This window comes from Anas acuta, chromosome 18 (genome assembly GCF_963932015.1).
Source record: "Anas acuta chromosome 18, bAnaAcu1.1, whole genome shotgun sequence".
NCBI classification, from domain to species: Eukaryota; Metazoa; Chordata; class Aves; order Anseriformes; family Anatidae; genus Anas; species Anas acuta.
This window is the reverse complement of record NC_088996.1, coordinates 3,305,386-3,322,479: the sequence shown is the minus strand read 5'-3', so window position 1 is coordinate 3,322,479 and position 17,094 is coordinate 3,305,386. Positions and strand designations below refer to the sequence as shown.

General features: G+C 49.4%; 2 long non-coding RNA genes across 3 annotated transcripts in view; both read right to left on the bottom strand.

Annotated features, from left to right (window-relative positions):
- Nucleotides 1-17,094, bottom strand: part of LOC137841801 (uncharacterized) — a 145,278-nt gene that overhangs the window by 21,495 nt on the left and 106,689 nt on the right. The window lies entirely within an intron of this gene.
- LOC137841802 (uncharacterized) lies at nucleotides 1,963-16,521 on the bottom strand. The gene is made up of 2 exons (XR_011088754.1): nucleotides 15,145-16,521; nucleotides 1,963-3,053 (listed from the first exon to the last, which is right to left on the bottom strand). It is a non-coding gene; the product is annotated as an uncharacterized lncRNA (long non-coding RNA).

The following is a 17,094-nucleotide window of genomic DNA, read 5'->3' as shown; positions in this document are numbered from 1 at the left end:
TTTAATGGATGCCAACTCGCTGCCAACAACTGGTCATCAGCTTGTAAATGACATCTGACTTAATTTTACATTTTTTTGGTCTATAGACCAGCTGCCCAGGCCTAAGATTGTCACATGAAGCAGTAAAACAGCACAAAACCTTTCCAGCCTGCAGCTGAGAGGCGGTAGTGCAGAAGACTCATAGGAGGATATTGTCCAAAAGATTCATATTTAGCCCTTTGATTGCCCCTAAACTGCTTTCTGTGACCCCATTTGAGAGATTAGAGGACACTGGCACTTGCTTTTCAGATTTTAGTCTAATCCTTCTCCTGCTTTGCATAAATCAGGAGTAACGGCAATAAAGTCTACTCCTTCCACAAGCATTAAAACATTAGCAAAACTGCTATAACCACCAAGATTTATTTCAAACACTGGCTTTGGTCCTAGTAATAAGTAACTTCAAGCATGGCAATTGCTCCTCACTAAAGGACCGCAGCACTGTGTTTGCTGGGCTGGGATGTAGCACTGGATCAGAGAAGTGGAGCGCCGTCCATGGTCTGGATTTTGGCAATGGTGCCTCTCAGCGATTCATCCCGAGCTCCCTGATGTGTTTTTTCATTATGTGCGAGCTACATCTGTCTGCCCCGCTATCCTGAGATCCTGCTTTGAGCTTTGCCAAACTCCATCACTGAAAAGATTTGTTTTAAACATGCTGCTGTTCTCAGGCTGCTTTAGTTGGGCTTCTTCTCATCGATCCTCTCCTGTCTTAGGCTGCAGGCTCCGACCTTACCTGTCCCTCCCACGCTGTCCCCACTGCTGCCTGCTGCCGGAGCGGCACCGGACAGGAGGCTTCATCCTGCTTTATTAGGTGGAGAGCAAAACGAGGAACTGCAGAGCCAAATGCATCACTTAATTTAACTCTGTTAAAATCAATGCTGTTACCATGGCTTGATTCAGCCCATCAGCTTTATGGCGCAGAAGAAGTGGGCTATATCGAATGGCCATTATCTGCTGGCAGCGCTGGGGATGGATTCTGCTGCGTGCCCGTCCTCCCACGCCGTGGGACCTGCGATTCCCACATCGCCACTCTTCCTCCCATTGAGGTCCACAGCCCAGACCCCATCTCCTTAACGAGGGCCCTTCCTCATCTGGTTGATGATCTGCTCCCACTAACTCCATCCAACGCGCTGCACCTGCAATTGAAGCCATTTTTGTACCAGTCCCCTTAGGAAAACTGCCTTCCCAGGGAGGTTTGTGGCCCTTGAAGTCTGCACTAACACTTTGTTCAACAAGAACGTTAAGTGGGCAGAGCTGGCTGAACTGCAGCTCAAACAGCTAATTAAACAGCAATCCATCCACAGCCCAATTTACTCTGTTCCGGCTGAATGTATCGCATCCCGGCTTACACGGCAGCATACCCCTCATTTTTCAAATGTGTTAACCCAGCTCTATGCCTCCCTCATGCTGTCCCTTATAACTGAAACGACGATTAAAAGATGACCCTATACAACTGAGCAAGAAAATAAAAAATAAAAGAATAAGTAGAAGCTAAATCCTCCCTCTTCATCAGAACATCTCCGCTCCATGGCCCAGGTGAATCTGGGAGAGCAGGAGCCCCCCCAAGTTTTCCAGGGTTATGGGACACACAAAGACAAAAACCCAGCAGCAGTCACCTCAGAACGATGCCTCTGGTCTATCTCAGCCTGGAAACGCTGCCTGCACCAGGGAGGGTTTTCAGCTGTGCTCCTGTGCATTGCTATCCATCCCGGCGTGACCCAAACAAGTCACGCAGCTGGGACAGACCTGGTGGTGCTCCTGCTAAGTGTTACTGAATTTTGCAGTAGACAGGCAGTGACTTCTGCCCTGCACAGTACTGTACCACTGCTGACCCCAGAAATGCCTTGGCAGTCCCAGATCTAAACCCTCGGGACCCGTTTGCCACTGCTCCGTGCCCTGGGCAGTGAAAGGGACCACTGCAAAGGCAGCACAGGGCAGGCATGAAGCACTGTGAAATCAGAAGGGTGAGACTTTAAACTGTCATTGGGGATCAGTGTGTAGTGGGGCAAAAAAAAATGTGTATGGGGGGAGGCAAAAGAGCAGAGGCAGATCAAATCCGGTGGTGATCTCCTAGATCCAATGTCTCCATGTGCACACAAATGCGCACACACACACACACAAACCCCTTCCTATCCCAAGGCAGGGATGCAGCATCCTGGGGATACAGGTTTGGGGAGCCTTCTTGTCTCTTTCTGGCCTTTGTCTCCCTCAAAAACCCCAACCCTGTTCCTGCTGGCCAGGCTGGGGCCAGGAGCTGCCATGTGTGCCCCCAGGCACAGGGGGGGCAGCGCGTGCTGTGGGCCAGACTGGGGGGCACTGGTCCAGGGGGGACAGGGCAGTGGGTGTACCTGCTCTCCCCCTGCACCCCCCAGCCTCCACCACCTCAATGCACGCCAGATTCAGACAAAGTGTGAATAGCAAACGGGGGGAAAATGCACTCGGGGTGGAGAAACGGGTGACAAAAGCTGCACATATTTTCATCAGCCAAAGGCCAGGACATAATAATAATCGCTTTCCCAGCCCGGAGGAGCAGAACAAGACCAAGGGTTTCTTTTGAGAGGGGCTGAGACAATAGGGACAAAGGGCCACACAAGGTCAGTGACACTTCTGCAGCTCATGTCAGCGGCGGAGCTGCTCCGGATCTGTCACCTCCCGGCCGGGCAGTGACAGCTGAGCCCACGAGGCACAATCCACCTCTGTCTCACCGAGCCGCAGAAGCCTCCCCGCGCTCAATGGAGCTGCACAACGCGGCGGCAGAGGGGATGGAGCGCTGCTGCATTCAAGCACGGGGCTGCCTCCGCTCTGGGGACATGCCGTGATTGTCACATCGCTCAGCCCCCACCCCGCGCCTTCGGCAAGCCGCTCGGCTCCTTTGAATGGCTGGGAAGGGAGAGAAACTCTGCAGTGGTTGACTGCATTGACGACGTCCTAGAAAGTGCTGTTGGTTGGCATGCAAATTTTCCTGTCATTCAGCAAGGTCTTTGGAGGCGCAGCGCTTGACAGACATCTTTACAGACCTGTTTGAAAAATAAAACAAGCGGCAACTCTTTAAAGAAGTGGCAACTCTTTGCTATTTGGGGTCCGAGCCGAGCTGCTGCCGCCCTAATTTCCTTCTCAAGTCAGTGTTAATCAGCTGGGCTCTGGAGCTTGGAGCTCCCTTTGCTCGTCCAGCTCTGAGGTCTGTGTCAATACGGGACAACCCCACTGCCCCAGCAGAGGATGGAAAACCCACCAGAGCATTTCACAGCACATCTCACAGCTAGCTGAGGGACAGCAGGCAGGCTGTCGGGTGTGGGTTTAGACATTTCTTCCTTCCCCTTTTAAAAGGCTGGTTGAGGAGAGGAAGGGTAAATATAGATCCATGCCCAGGAGCAGGAGCAGTATGGAGCCAGAGAGGTATGACCAGCCTGACTGTTCTTCATACCCTGACTGCTCTTGGCATGCAAAGTCATAGAATCATACAATCATAGAATGTTAGAATGGCCTGGGTTGAAAAGGACTTTAAAGACAATCTAGTTTCAACCCCCCTGCTCTGGGGACTGCTCTCATTAACTGCAAACCTTGTGCTTGGCCAGGAGAGGAGAGGGAGCTGGGAGTGGGGCCAGCCCTCCAAGTCCCCATGACCATGCAGCTTGTTGCACCCTTTGAACAGCCAGACCTGGGTCCCATCTAAGCCAGTTTTGCAGCACATAATGCTGCTCCTTACTGGGCCCTTAGATTTGAAAGCACCTCAGATGCATTAAGCTCCCTTTGCAATTAAAGGCACGATGCATTTTGCAAAGTGGCATAAGAAGTAGCTGCATCCTTTCCCTTCCTTCTAGCACTCCCCATTGGCAGCCCTTGATTCCTCCCGGAAAGTGGTGCCTCCTGCTGTAATTCCTGGACCGAAAGGACCCAGCCTTTGTGCTCCCCATCGCCACAACTTCCCGAAGTACGAGTCTGCCAGCCCACGAAACACTTGCACATTTGCTGCAGTGTGAGAGGAGCTGTTTATACCCCATGCTGCTGCTACGTCTCGCTGGGGTGAGACAGCTCTGGGCAAAGAAGGATTAAGGAGACCTTTTGTGTCCCTTCCTGACGTCGCCCACCGCTCACTTCCATTTGCATACATCTCGCATGCAGGATCTGGGGGCACGGAGACAGCACCACACCTGCTCCGGTGGCTGGGAGCCGCGGGCTGGTTCCGGGGGCAGCTCGTGCACAGCCAGGAGGGCTGCGTGTGTGCCTGCCCGGGGACGTCCTGGCAGAGGGGGAGGAGGAGGGGACAAGAGTAAACATGAATTGGGAGGATTTTCAAAGCCGACAGAGGGCCTGGAAAAGGACAGGCTTTGAATTCTGCATGTTCTTTTAACTCGGCCTCTGATTTGAAGAGGCCCCCGAAAGCCTGGTAAGCCTCATTGAACTTGAAAAGCTACAAGCTTCCTTTCTTCCCCATTTGCTTTGTCTTCTCTTATCTCATTCATGTGAGACATCGCTCCCACCCCAGCCCTTGCCAGAGAGAGGAGCCGGCCGGAGCCCCAGCGTCGAGGAACAGCAACAATATCACCTCGCTGCCGGCGAGCCCCAGACAATGAGCAGGAATTATTGCGAGGTGCCAGCAGCGACCCCGGCCCGGCCCCAGATACTGGCTAATCAGGAGGGACTGGGCTGCCCCCGCCAAGCCCGTGAGGCTGGCGTTACACCCGTTACGGCTGCAAAAAGCCATACTGCAAAAATGGATCTGTGAAAACACACAGAGGGCCTTCAGCACGGAGCCTCAGGGAGATCGGCTCAAGTGGAGGCGTTTTCTCAAGGGTAACAGGACAAGGAATCCCATCCTTTCTGCGGCTCCCCGGTGGGGTTTTACACAATGTTGCCCATTGCCACAGTACCCAATGCTTGCTCCCACCTCGCTGCAGGATGAAGGCTTGGGGAGGTTGCATGTGGGAGCGGTTTGCAGCCCACGCTGTGTGCTGAAGCAGCCGTGGACAGCAAGGACAGAGCAGGACAGCTCCAACAGACGTGCCCACCTGTGCCACTGGGTCCATCCAGACCCTGTCCCCCCAGCAAGAGGGAACAGCCCAGGCCACGCATCTGGGACAGCATTTTACCTGCTTGGTGCAATACTGTGTAATCCTGCTGGGGAGGAAAGGAAAAAAAAGAACCACAGGCATCCCATCACAATGTTATGGAGAATATTACATTCCCAGTTACAAATAACACCCCTGCCCACGCTGTCACAGCAATGCAGACTCTTCACAATAGACATTTACAGCAACATATTGCCCTGCCCCTGTTGCTTTAAACTGAAGCAGCCCCACATAACCCCACATGGGATTTAGGGCAGGGAGATGGGCTGAGCCCTCTGGGGTGAACACCTCCATTATTTTGGCTTCATCCCCCTCGCCTAGTTTGCTTCAGGGGAGAAGAAACCCCGGCACCCCCAGGCAGCTCCCGCTCAATTAATATTGAAATTGTTGGGGTACACCAGCTTGTGCTTTACTGGTGTTGGTGGAGGCAGGGGAAACAATGTCAGCAATTTCTCACCCGCATCATTACCCCATGCAAGGCACAGATTGCAGCAAGCTGCAAATAAAACCGGGTGGAAGTTACAGCCAGTTGTGCCTTTTCTGATGAATATTGCACTGAATGGCAGCTTCCTGCAGCGCTTCTCCCACTCAATGAGCAGGGAGAGGGTGAGGGTTTGGAGACTCTCGATAAACAAGTAAAAGCTCAGATATAATGAGAAAACCTTTTGTGACATAAGGACCTCTGCATGTCAAGTAAATTCATTATATACCAGCTTGAATGGCAATCCGACGGCCTCCAAGTGTCTAATGCAATTACGCTGAGATGGGAGAGATTGTACAGCTGGGCTTCTCTGCTAATAAAAGAGAGCAAAAGTAACAAAAAGGGGATGACAAGAAACCGAGGGCTCTCCACTGGGCACGGCAAAGCCTGCTGGAGTTCGAGGGTTCAGGAAACTCTCCTAAGAGCTTTTGGAGTTCACAAGGTTCACGACACAGGCAGGGTTCAGGGGCTTTTCCTTGGAAAGCAAAAGCTTTGGGGATTTCTCCCATCCCTCACCTTCCTCGAGGAGATTTCCTATTAAATGCACAGAAGGGGACTGCAAACCCTAGTCCATTCATATAAATCTGGGACAGCTTTTGCAAATTCAAGAATTTTACCCTTCTAGAAGCAATTCTGACTCGGGTTTGGGGTCCAGCCCATGCACTTACCTGTGCAGCAGGGCAGGGGGCCTTTCTGCTCCCCTCCGACAGCATCTTCACCCGAGCACAAGACAGAGAGACCTGCCAGAGACTGGAGAGTGCAGAGATACCCAGAGGAGCCTGATAACTTGCCCACATGTAGCATCCCTTCCTTATTCTACTCTGGCCCTAAAACAAGATCTCCTTCTACCAACGGTTGGAAAATGAGTAACAAAATCTCACCTGCACCCACCTGCCCAGTGCCTCTCTTGCACCTTCACTCCTCTCTGGTTGAACCAGGAGACAAGTTGTTGTGAACACACTAAACCCTAATCCCACTTATTTTAGGGCAATAGGGTACCCGGATCAGAAGAAAAGCTGTCCCAAGTTACGGTAAATCTTCCAGAAATTCTTGTCCACCGTGCTACGAATTCTGAGGATTTCTACCTGCTCAAGCCCCAGTGAGTTAACCTTGTATTCTCTTCCACTTGCAGGGCTGCCTTTCTGCAGCCCATCTCAGATGAGAACTACTTGATTGACTTTCCAGCTCAGGTTTATGAGCTACACCAGTAATAATTACACCTACAGAAATGAGGCAGCAAGACATCATGGTGCCCTGGGACGTGTATGGTGTACTACCATTGAGCTTAAACCTTCTCCAGAATGATACAAGACAACCTGAAAATGGTTTTCAGAGCTGGAAATAAGAGCTTCTGTGCAGAATTATTAAACTGCCTCTTCCCATGGTAGACAGTCCCTTGGCCCTGCAAATTCTCACTGTGCAGCTCTGTTACGGTGCTTTGAGCATCCAGCTCTGCTGACATTGGGTGCGCCCTTCAAAGGAATAACACACAGGAAAGGCTGTTTCCCTACCAGGGGACAGATTTTCAGTAATAATACCAAGTAGCAGAATAAAAAATGTGAATCTAAATTATATTTTGAGAGTTTTCTTTTAGGATTTCTAATGTAGCAATGAATGACTATGGGGTAGGCACTAGAATTACATCTTGGAATATTTTGATTTCTCCTCATTTGACTCAGAAAAAGTAGCACCATGCTTTCTATTTACACTCAGGTATTTGTGATATACGTTGGATTGATGATAAATGATATTCTTCTTGTGCTAAATTTATATCTAAAATTTAGGCCTTGTTCAACTCAACAGGGAAATTCCAACTGAAAAAAAAAATAAAAGGAAAAAAAAAAGATTTCCTTTCAGTTGTGGATGAATTAATTGTGTTTGGCTCTGAAGGTCTGTCTATCTTCATTTTTTTAGTTTAGACTAGATTCAATTAAATTAGCTTAGATTGATGGATGAGGGAGAAATGGAAGGACGCTATATTCCCTTTTTAGGGGTAATATACAAAATAATTAAAGTCAGATGAATTTCGCAAGAATATAAATCTGAATAAAGTTAGATGACCACTGTGGACTCTTTAACCTTGAGATAGTCAGCCTCTCATTTTAAGACTCGTGTAATTACTTCTCCACACCATGTACTCCTTTACAATATCCCTGCAGCATAAAATCATTCGTATTGAAAGATATCCGAGTGGATCTCTCTGAAAACTTCAAAGATTTTCAGCATAGCAGGCATTTGGCAGCAAAAAGGTCCTTGGCTCAGGAGATGTCATTTCTTTACAGACAATTTTTTTTGCGACTGTGCCTAAATTTCAAACGATTTTTTGTTAACCCAGAAATACATCTGTCTGCTCCTACGCAGAAGGAAAAGGGATTCTCCATAGTGAGACAACACCTACAAGGCAATTCTTTGCTGGATCAAGTAGTTTTCCAGCTCTTCAGAACAAAGCAGTTGACTTGGCTTGGAAAGTCGGCCAAGTATAATCACAGAATTCCATTCAGTTGACTACAATTGGGAGTTTATGAAAGAAAAACCATTCTCCTACCAAAACCGGGCAGTTTAGAAGCAGGAAACACCAGATGGGGCTTCAAAGCTTTGATTACGTTTATTATTTTTACACTCTGCACAGTAGAAAGATTTCCTTATGTCCAGTCTCATCTGAACAACAATCTGAAATTCAAAAGGTGCTGAAAATTTAGTTCCAGCCCTGAATTACCAACACAGACTCCGTTTCATGATCCTTTTATCTGATGTTCGACCACCTTTAAACATCAGTGAATACACACTGCTGGATAAGAAATGGTATAACGAGTCCAAAGACAGCCTAACCGTGCTTTTTGCTAAGCAGACATAGTTTTTCCCAAACATTGCAAATGGTAAGTGGTTTCCTGGCCTGGTCCAGCTGTTCTCTTTGTTAGCCACTTCCTTGGGTCGATACAGATGTGGCCCTTTTCTGGTGTGAGCCCATAATAACTGATCCCATAAATACTAGAGTTTAGCTTTTCCATCTCCTTCATCATCTGAATATTGATATTATTTTTCCCAATTGTTCCCCATTCAGAAGAAGATATGCCGTAACAGCTGATGCTCTGTATGCTGAAAGGGACTTCTCCCTGACAGAAATAAATAAATAAATAAATAAATAAATAAATAAATAAGTGAATGACAGAAGTCCAGAAATGCTGCAGAAAATATAGATAGACAGATACACAGATAGACAGGCATCTCCCTTAATTCTATTCCTACTTTTAAGACAAAAAACATTTTCTCTATAAGCTGATAAACCCACTTCTCCTTAATTTACACTGATCATGCACAGGCTTCAGGGACTGATTTCAGATGTAGGGTGTGAACGTGATGATGCCTTACAGCATCCTGCCAGAGCCAACCCTCACCCACAAGCAGCGCTGGTGCTGCTCGGAGCAGCATTACATGAAGCAGGGATGCATTACATGACGTACCACACTGAGCCCATCAAAAATCACCATCACCAAGTGTTCCAGCTATTTAGTGAGCATCATGGACCGAGAGCCTGCATCTTTATCAACCAGCACGTATGAGGATGTATTACCTCCTGGCAGAGTTTTCCCCTTGAAGGAAATGCCACACGAGCACCAGGGCAATGCAGCAGTTGCAGACACCCTGTAGCTTTGCAGTCCATCTCTCCTGCTGACACCACTTGGCTTCTTTCACTTCTCCCACTCATAGCTGTGGCTTAAAAACCTGGGGCCTTGTCTAGACAACACTTCCTTAAGTCTGAGTCATACTGGGCATGGGCTTCTCAAAAGCTTGTTTTGTGGCAGGACCCTCTGCCTGACAGAGAATAAAATCCTGCAGGCTCCACAGTGATTTCTGCCCAGCAGATGGAGGGAAAATGGACCTTAATTAAGATGTTATGTCAACTGTAAGTCAAGCTATCCACAAACGTACCCAAGCAGCATATGTAGCTGATCTTATCACTATCCTTTTTGCCACAGCCTTCTTTAAGGCTAATGAACGAGAAGACAGATTCATTTCTTGCTTTCCTGGGGGAAGGACAGATTATTTGAGGGGAAATACTGAGTCACGCAACTTGTCACATTACAGCAATAAAATCCATACTTTTAATTTTAATGGGGTTTCTGAGAATTTCACACCATTTGGGAATCGAGAAGAAAGAATGAGATTTAGTGAATGAAGTGCCAATTATTTTTGTTGTTGTTTATATTTTTTCCTCACCCTCAAAACTATGGGTTTTGTGGTTTAATTACATTTAAAAAAAAAAAAAACTATCCCTGCCCGTAGAAGAGTTTTCTTTTATAGCCCTGGAACGCCACCAATGTGATTCAGATGAGTCCTTTTCCATGCCTGGCAGTCACAGTTAAAAACCTCACGGTCAGGAGCATCAGTGTTACACACAAAGACCTCCGTGGAGGAAACCTCTGTTGCTCCTGGCATCATCCCACAGATATTCTGAACGACCTTACTCTGACCACACCAAGGCAGGACCCTGGAGCTATAACTTGGTACAGGGGGTTCGCTACCCGCTGCTGAGCTCAGCTCTACGCGAATACCAACCTTAGAGCAAAGGATTTATCCCCCCAGAAGCTAATTAAGCCCAACCACATTATCTCCTGGAGTTCACTTGTTGACCTGCTCATGGCCTGATCAGACGGTCTACCTATTGGGAGGACCCTGCCCAGGCTTCAACTTCCCGCAGGCACCCATCTGTTTTATGAAAAATCCTTTTTCTCTCTTGTGTGCCAGATTTACTGTCCCAGTCCTCCACGGAGGCTAAATGTATCCCTGATCTACATATCTGACCAAAGCTACAGAAGCTGATGCAGGTATTTAAGCAGAAAGCTCTATATTTTTTGAATGAACACTTGAATTTCCCGTTCCACACTCCTTACCAGCTTTCCTGTGCTTCCTTTTAACCACACCAATGTGTGTGATGGAGCCTACTCTGACCTGAGGAGAAGGCCATGCTGGACCTGCTCTCCCTGATTACACCTGTACCAATAAAATAAATAGGGCCAGTGATGTGTCATGGTCCTCCCTACCTCTCTGTGTGCCCATGCCCTAGCAGAGCGTTGCCTTGGTCAATAAACCACCTCCTGGGCAAAGTCCAGGACGAGGTGGGGCTCAGCAGGCGCCAGGGGCTGCTCACCAACAGCTGTGCAGAGGGGTGGCATGAAGCGGGCTGAGCTGGGCCAGTGCTTTCCAGGACAGAGGATGAGGCTTTTGTTATTTTATTTATGGATATAATTTACTGCAAATGTAACCCTTGAGCTCTGTGTTCGTCTTTCAGGCATCTGAATATTGCAGTGGTGGTGATGAAGGGGGACAGGGTCTCCAGGTTAGATTCTCCCCTTCAAAGCTGCAGAAGAAAGGAAGAAAGTGCCTCCTGCTTCCCTCTGTCTTCGGCAGCTAAGAAGATTTTTATCATCCCTGATCCTTCTTTCCCCAAAATTGAAATGACCCCAGCTGAATTACACTCTGTTTCACGCTGCGTCTCTCCTGCTCTCTGCTCCTTTCTGTGGCAATTTTGCATCCTGGCTCAAAAGCCCCTTTGAGCATGCCGGGAACACATGCCTGAAAAGAAAATGCCTCCTTCTTTTCAAAGAAATAATTTTGCTGGCCCTACTACGCTGTTCTCACACTGCTGCGAGCTTCAAACCCTCCCATTTATTAACACGGCTGCAAAGCTGAAGAAAAACTGGCAGCCGGGAGAAGGGCTCTCAGAGCCCTGTCACGGAGCGGAGCAGCAGGCGAGCAGCACGGAGCCGAGCACCTCATAAACACGGAGGTGGCAGGGAGGAGGGCAGAAAGCCAGGAGAAGTCACTCGTGGAGCATCCCAGCGGGATGCTGCAAGCCCCGGTGCCTACCGGAACACTCTGCTCGCTTCTTCAGCCCTGCGACTTTGCATCCTTTCAGAACACAACACTGCTTTGAATGGGAAAATCCGTTTTACAATCAAATTGCTTGCCTCCTGGTTTTTGTCCTTTGGGGGCCAAAGCAGAGAAACCTAACGGAGACTTGCTTTTCGGATGGTGCTGAACACCCAACATCAACTCCAATAAAATGCCCCCGTTCCGGCAGCCAGGCTCTCTGGTGGCTTTGAAAACCCTTTGCTGATGTGTCCCCGCTGGTTATTTCTGGAAATCCAGCCCGTACATAAAACACTGCTTTGTGCATCAATTAAACCCGGTGGCGCATACCATACCTAATATGAAACCACACAGGAAATGAAAAGTTAAGCTACCCACCAGCGCCCGCCCGCTCTCCTCTGCCCCACGTCCCTCGCCTCGGTGCTAACACGGCCACCACAGACCACAGAAAAGCCTGAGCGCCTTTCACCCTGCTAACGGGGGGCTCGGACACCTCCTGCCCCTCCCCAGCACGCCGTAGTGCTGTGCTGTTAGCTCTGCTGTGGTGCTGAGGGAAGGAGGTCAGTGCTGCCAGGGGGCTTTGGCAAGGATGCGTTTGAAGGTGCAGCAGCAGATGGCAAGTGGTAGCTGCTGTGTTGATTGTGTCAAACAATTGCTGGTTTTTGTTTAAAAAAAAAAAAAAAAAAAGCAAACAATAGCGTGTTGTTTTCAGGTAGGCATTAACAGGCACACTCATGCGCACGTACATAATGGAAAAGAAAAAGGACAACATCTTCACACCGCAGGCATTCAAAGCAGAAAGGAACGCTGCCAAAACAGCAACAGGGTGCAACCAAGGCTGTGGTCCATATCGGCAGACCTGTTTACAGTGGACTGGAGTCAGTAATGGTTACTGAGGAATTATTGAGGAAAAGACATGCTCCTACCCATGTCTTTTCCAAGAAGAGTCTTTTGCTTTTCCAAAGGGCAGCAAGTGTTGCTCCTCGCCATCCTCTGTGCAGCTCAATGCCTTAGCCAGTGTGCGGGGGAAGCTTGGCTCTGCCCTTTGGGTTGGAGACCCGGGCTCAGCCCCTTACTCAGCCCCAGATTCCCTTCTCAACACAGACCAAGGCGCAACACATCTGAAAACACGTACAGGTGGTGGCTGAAGCAAGGAAATTCAAACACTGGGGACAAAAATCCTGGACTAGGTTCCTGACTGCACTTGGGTTCCTAGAGGTAGGAGGCATAAATCTGAGTTCCTGCCCCAGCCTTTGCCCCAGATTTACCATTCCCTGTTCTCACCTCATGAGATCACCCCGTGAGACCACAGGGCCAGTCTGCCCTCCTTGTAAGATCCTAGGGACAGGGACCAGATCCTCTCATTTGTTCACTCAGAGCCCACCACAAAGACCTTGTCTCAGCTGGGAAGCCGCAGGGCTGGGATACGGCAAACTCAAGTCCTCCACATGGGCACCCCAAACAGCCTTCATGGACATCGGCCAATCCTTACAGAAATTGGGCAAAGATTTATCAAAATCTCACCAGAAAACAAATCAAAACAAAACAAAATTCAGGTGCTGAAGCAAGCCATTTCCTGTAAGGGAAACAACTGTTTTTACAGGTATAAGTGAGGCCAGATTTTCTACAGATGCAGAGAAATTCTTCATTTTGCGAGTTGGAATTGTTTTTTTCTTTTTAAGGGGGAGGGGAGTGAAGGAGACAGGAAATGTAAAAGATTTTGGAAACATGAAATGAATAGGTCAAGACACGTCATTTTGCTGAACCAAAGCAGGAGGCAGCAGCTTGAAATTGAAATTAAATAGACCACCTGCAAGGAAAGGAGAGGAAGGGGAGATGGGGAAGCGGGGAGGGAGGGGCAGTGCTGGCATGAATATAAACCACACATTTTTTAAAAGCATCCGACGGTGAATTATTAAAGATGCTGTGCTGCTCGTTTCAGGTTTGGACATCTTGGCAGTTGTGATGGGAAACGTGCCAAGGCCCATGAGCACGGATTGAATACTTATTTTCAAATTCCTGGCAGGCACCTTGCCTTAAAAACACCAACTCTGGTGAGTGTTGGGAGGAAAAGCGCTCGTGCTAAGACCCGAAAAGACATCTCCTCCCACCCCCGGACCCACAGTGAAGCTCTGGACGTGACAGGGGTGTTTATGCAGAGGGACAAGTGTGTGTTTGAAGCATTATGGGCTCTTCTCCCACCCTCTGCTTTGGCCTGTCCAGATTGTCACTGCAGAGCCCACCTTCCTCCCACCCACACAGGCAGGCTCTCCTGCCATGCGGGACCTCCATCAGCTTCTGAGAACCCAGAGATCAGCTCTGAGCTTCTCCCCAGCTCTCACTGCCTGCCCCTCCATAACTTGGTCCCATTGGTCCTTTCTCCTTCCACCTTCCTCAGCAGCAACTCTTCCCGGGGACTCATGAGCATCCTTTGGGCATCCCCTTTGGGACATCTGCCTCCTGCCGTCCAACAGCCAGACATCCCGAACCTCTGCGATGGGCTCAGAGCCCCTACCAGAAACCAGAGGCACATCCCTGGTGGCCTTGGCACTGCCGTGCATCTGTCTGGACTGCTTCAGCCCCGGTGCCTAGGAATCCACGTGCTGTTGTAAATCCTGTTTGGGTGAATACGCCTCCTTCCTTCTCCCTCCCCAGCTCGATCAACATTTTGGAATAGGGAATGAAGTGAAGTAAAGCTTAGCGGAGGGTAAGTTCGATCCCTCCCCATGACAAAGCGAGGGAAATCGCGGACCCTGGCTTGAGAAGGGCAGAGAGGAGAGAGGAGGAAGTCACAGCGCATGGGACAGAATAAATTCAAGCGATTGCCAGAATATTTGTAAATAAAATAATAAGCAGTGAAGTGAAATAAGCTGACACGCGAAATGTGCATGTTGATTAAAACAGCCCTGGAGACCATTAAATGACAAAGTCACTGTGTATGCCAACAAAACCCCAACCGTAGCCCTGATGCATATTCATAGCAGCTGAACAAGGTCCCATCACGACGCTAACGAGGCACTGTGCTTGGGAACGCGCTCGCACGGAGCCGGGGGAGACTGTTTGGTGCCTGACAAATTTGGGAAGGCTACAAGCGTTGAAATCTGTCTTTGTTACTTAACAAACATGGAAGTAAGGGAATGCCATACCTCTTGTTATGGAAATAGCACACAGCGCTGAGGATATATGATAAGTCTAGGAGAGAATTGCAAACATTCAGGACTGATCCCTTTGAAATCTCTGGGAGTTTTGCCATTTATTTCAATGGGGGTTTTACCCAGGCCTTACAATGGCTGTAGTCATTTGTCTGCAGGCGTCGATGTGGTCCCCTCCGCCTCGCAGACACCTGGGAACAGGGACACGCCAGCCCCTGCGCAGCCAGCACGCGAGTGTCCGTGCGGTGCAGAGCCCAGAACAACACACAGAGACCTGCCCCAGCTCTTGGCCAGGTCCCCTCTGTGGCCAGGGGATGTGGCCCCTCCACCACCAGACTGCAAGGAGCAGGGGACATCAATTGGGGACATCAACGGATGTTTGCTGGCACCACCCCAGGCCTCCTCCATCCACAGCGTCCTGGGCCAGAGCCCCTGCGCTGAGGTAGGGCCACCCATCTGGCAGCAAGGCCCTAAACAAAGGGGCAATTAAGCTTTATGCCATGTATCAAGGGATGAAAAACCAAAAGCTACAAACCAGAGCACGGACTGCTGCAGCCAGGTCCAGACCTTGTCCTAGGAATCAGCTTAAGCCCAGGAACTGTACCACTGAGCTGTTTGTAGGGGCAGGGTTGGGGCTGTAGAAGCAGATCCTCTGCAAGGACTTAACCCCGCACCCTGCCACAAGGCCGTTTGCACCCCAGCAAAGCTCAGCTGCTGCTATTTCAGGGTCAATCATGTTAACAGACACATTTCCAAAACCCTCATTGCAAGATTCATATCTAATCTACCTGCAGAGTTAGCTTAACATGCTGAAGGCACCGGGTTATTTATTAAAATCGGAGAGACGCCAGTAAATTACAGAATTATACAGGATGGGTTAAAGGAGCTAGTACTAAAAGACTTGCTCCCTTGGTCAAGTTGGGGTTGGTATCTCCAACCACAGAGGAAGGCAGTGGAGCAAACAAGGTTGCTTGGAAGGGAGTTATCTTAATTGCAATTACCACCACTGATTGATCTGCCTGTTAGCTGGTGATGTGTTCGGCCAGACCCTTCTATTTATCTTTATGGCTGATTAAAAGATACCCAGGAAGAGAACAGAATAAATCACTGGTGATGGAGGGGGGCAGACAAAAAAAAAAAGAAAAATTGCTATAAATCTGCCCTGCTACCTTAAGAAAGAGCAAGTGGTCCGAAAGCATGGAGAGAGCGGATTTATTATGCCTGGATTTTCCACCTCGGGAAGGCAGAGCTCCCAGTGGGGCAGGCGAGAGGCTGGAGCAAAACAAGGCCAGGACTCGCAGCAGAAGCCACTGATGTGAATGACAGTTTGCTGGTGGGAATAAAATGTTTCTTGTTTGCTCCAAGATGGAGATAACAGAGTCAAGAGGTCAAGTGGTGTGGGAATGCGAAAGCCCTGCGGGTAATGTAGCATGATAAAAAATGAGGGATCCAGGGCATGGGCATCATTGCCACAATAGGCTGACTCGCAATTCAGAGAGAGCTCAGATCTTGTCTGTATTTAAATATTGACCGATAATTTCAGTCCATTACCTCCCTGTCCAAGAGGTATGCAGATTGCCTCCCCTGACCAAGCCCAGTTCAGTGTCCTGAGGGGTAGGTCCGGTGTTTGATGAAGTACTAATTGGGGCAGGGGGAGAGTTGTCCTTTCTCATCCATCAATCTTTTAGTCATATGTGCAATTAATGGAGCTATTTAGATACCCAGGAGTGACCGGCATGCAGGAACTGACCTGAAACCTGCTGAAGCCTGCAGAGTCTTGCATGGCAGCAAGGGGGATAAGCTGCTTCTGGGTGCAGCAGGGAGCAGTGCTCGTGAGGCTGTAGGCATGGGCAACCCATGCGGCACCTGTGTCCATAACCCTCACTCCCCTGGGTTTGGGATGGGGGTTGCAATTCAGATGCGCTAATGGAAAAGTGGAGCAGCATGGAGCCAGAGGACAGGGAGAGCAAAAATGGTCAGCAGCTGTGGAAAACCACAGCGGGGGAAAGGTTATATAAAAATAAAACCTGCAGGTTTTTTTAATTACATTTTCCCCTCTTCCACCACGCAGCAGTTTGCTTGGCAGGAGGATGGGCTGTGCTGAGGCTGCTCCTCACCCCTGTGCTTCCCTGGGTGCTTCTGTGGGGAAGTTTCTAGCCCTGGATTCCTGATCTGGCACAGCTGTGAGGAGCCCACTGGTCCCAGGTTGCTCACAGTGAGTGCAAAGCACCCGGGGCTCCCACCCAGCTTTGCTCTACTGTCTGGCAAGGTGCTGCAGATGTCCAGCATCCCCTGTTCCTGGTGCCTCTGGTTACCTGAGTTGCAGCCGTGGGCTGCGACCTGCTGCAGCACTGGTCAGGGCAAAGAGCCCCAGCCTGTGGCCCACTGGCTTCCCTCCTCCTCCCCAAAGGGCACTTTACACCCCTGGGAAATGCCTCCGAAACAGGCACAGATATTTCATGGTGAACCCGCTTCCCTTTCACCC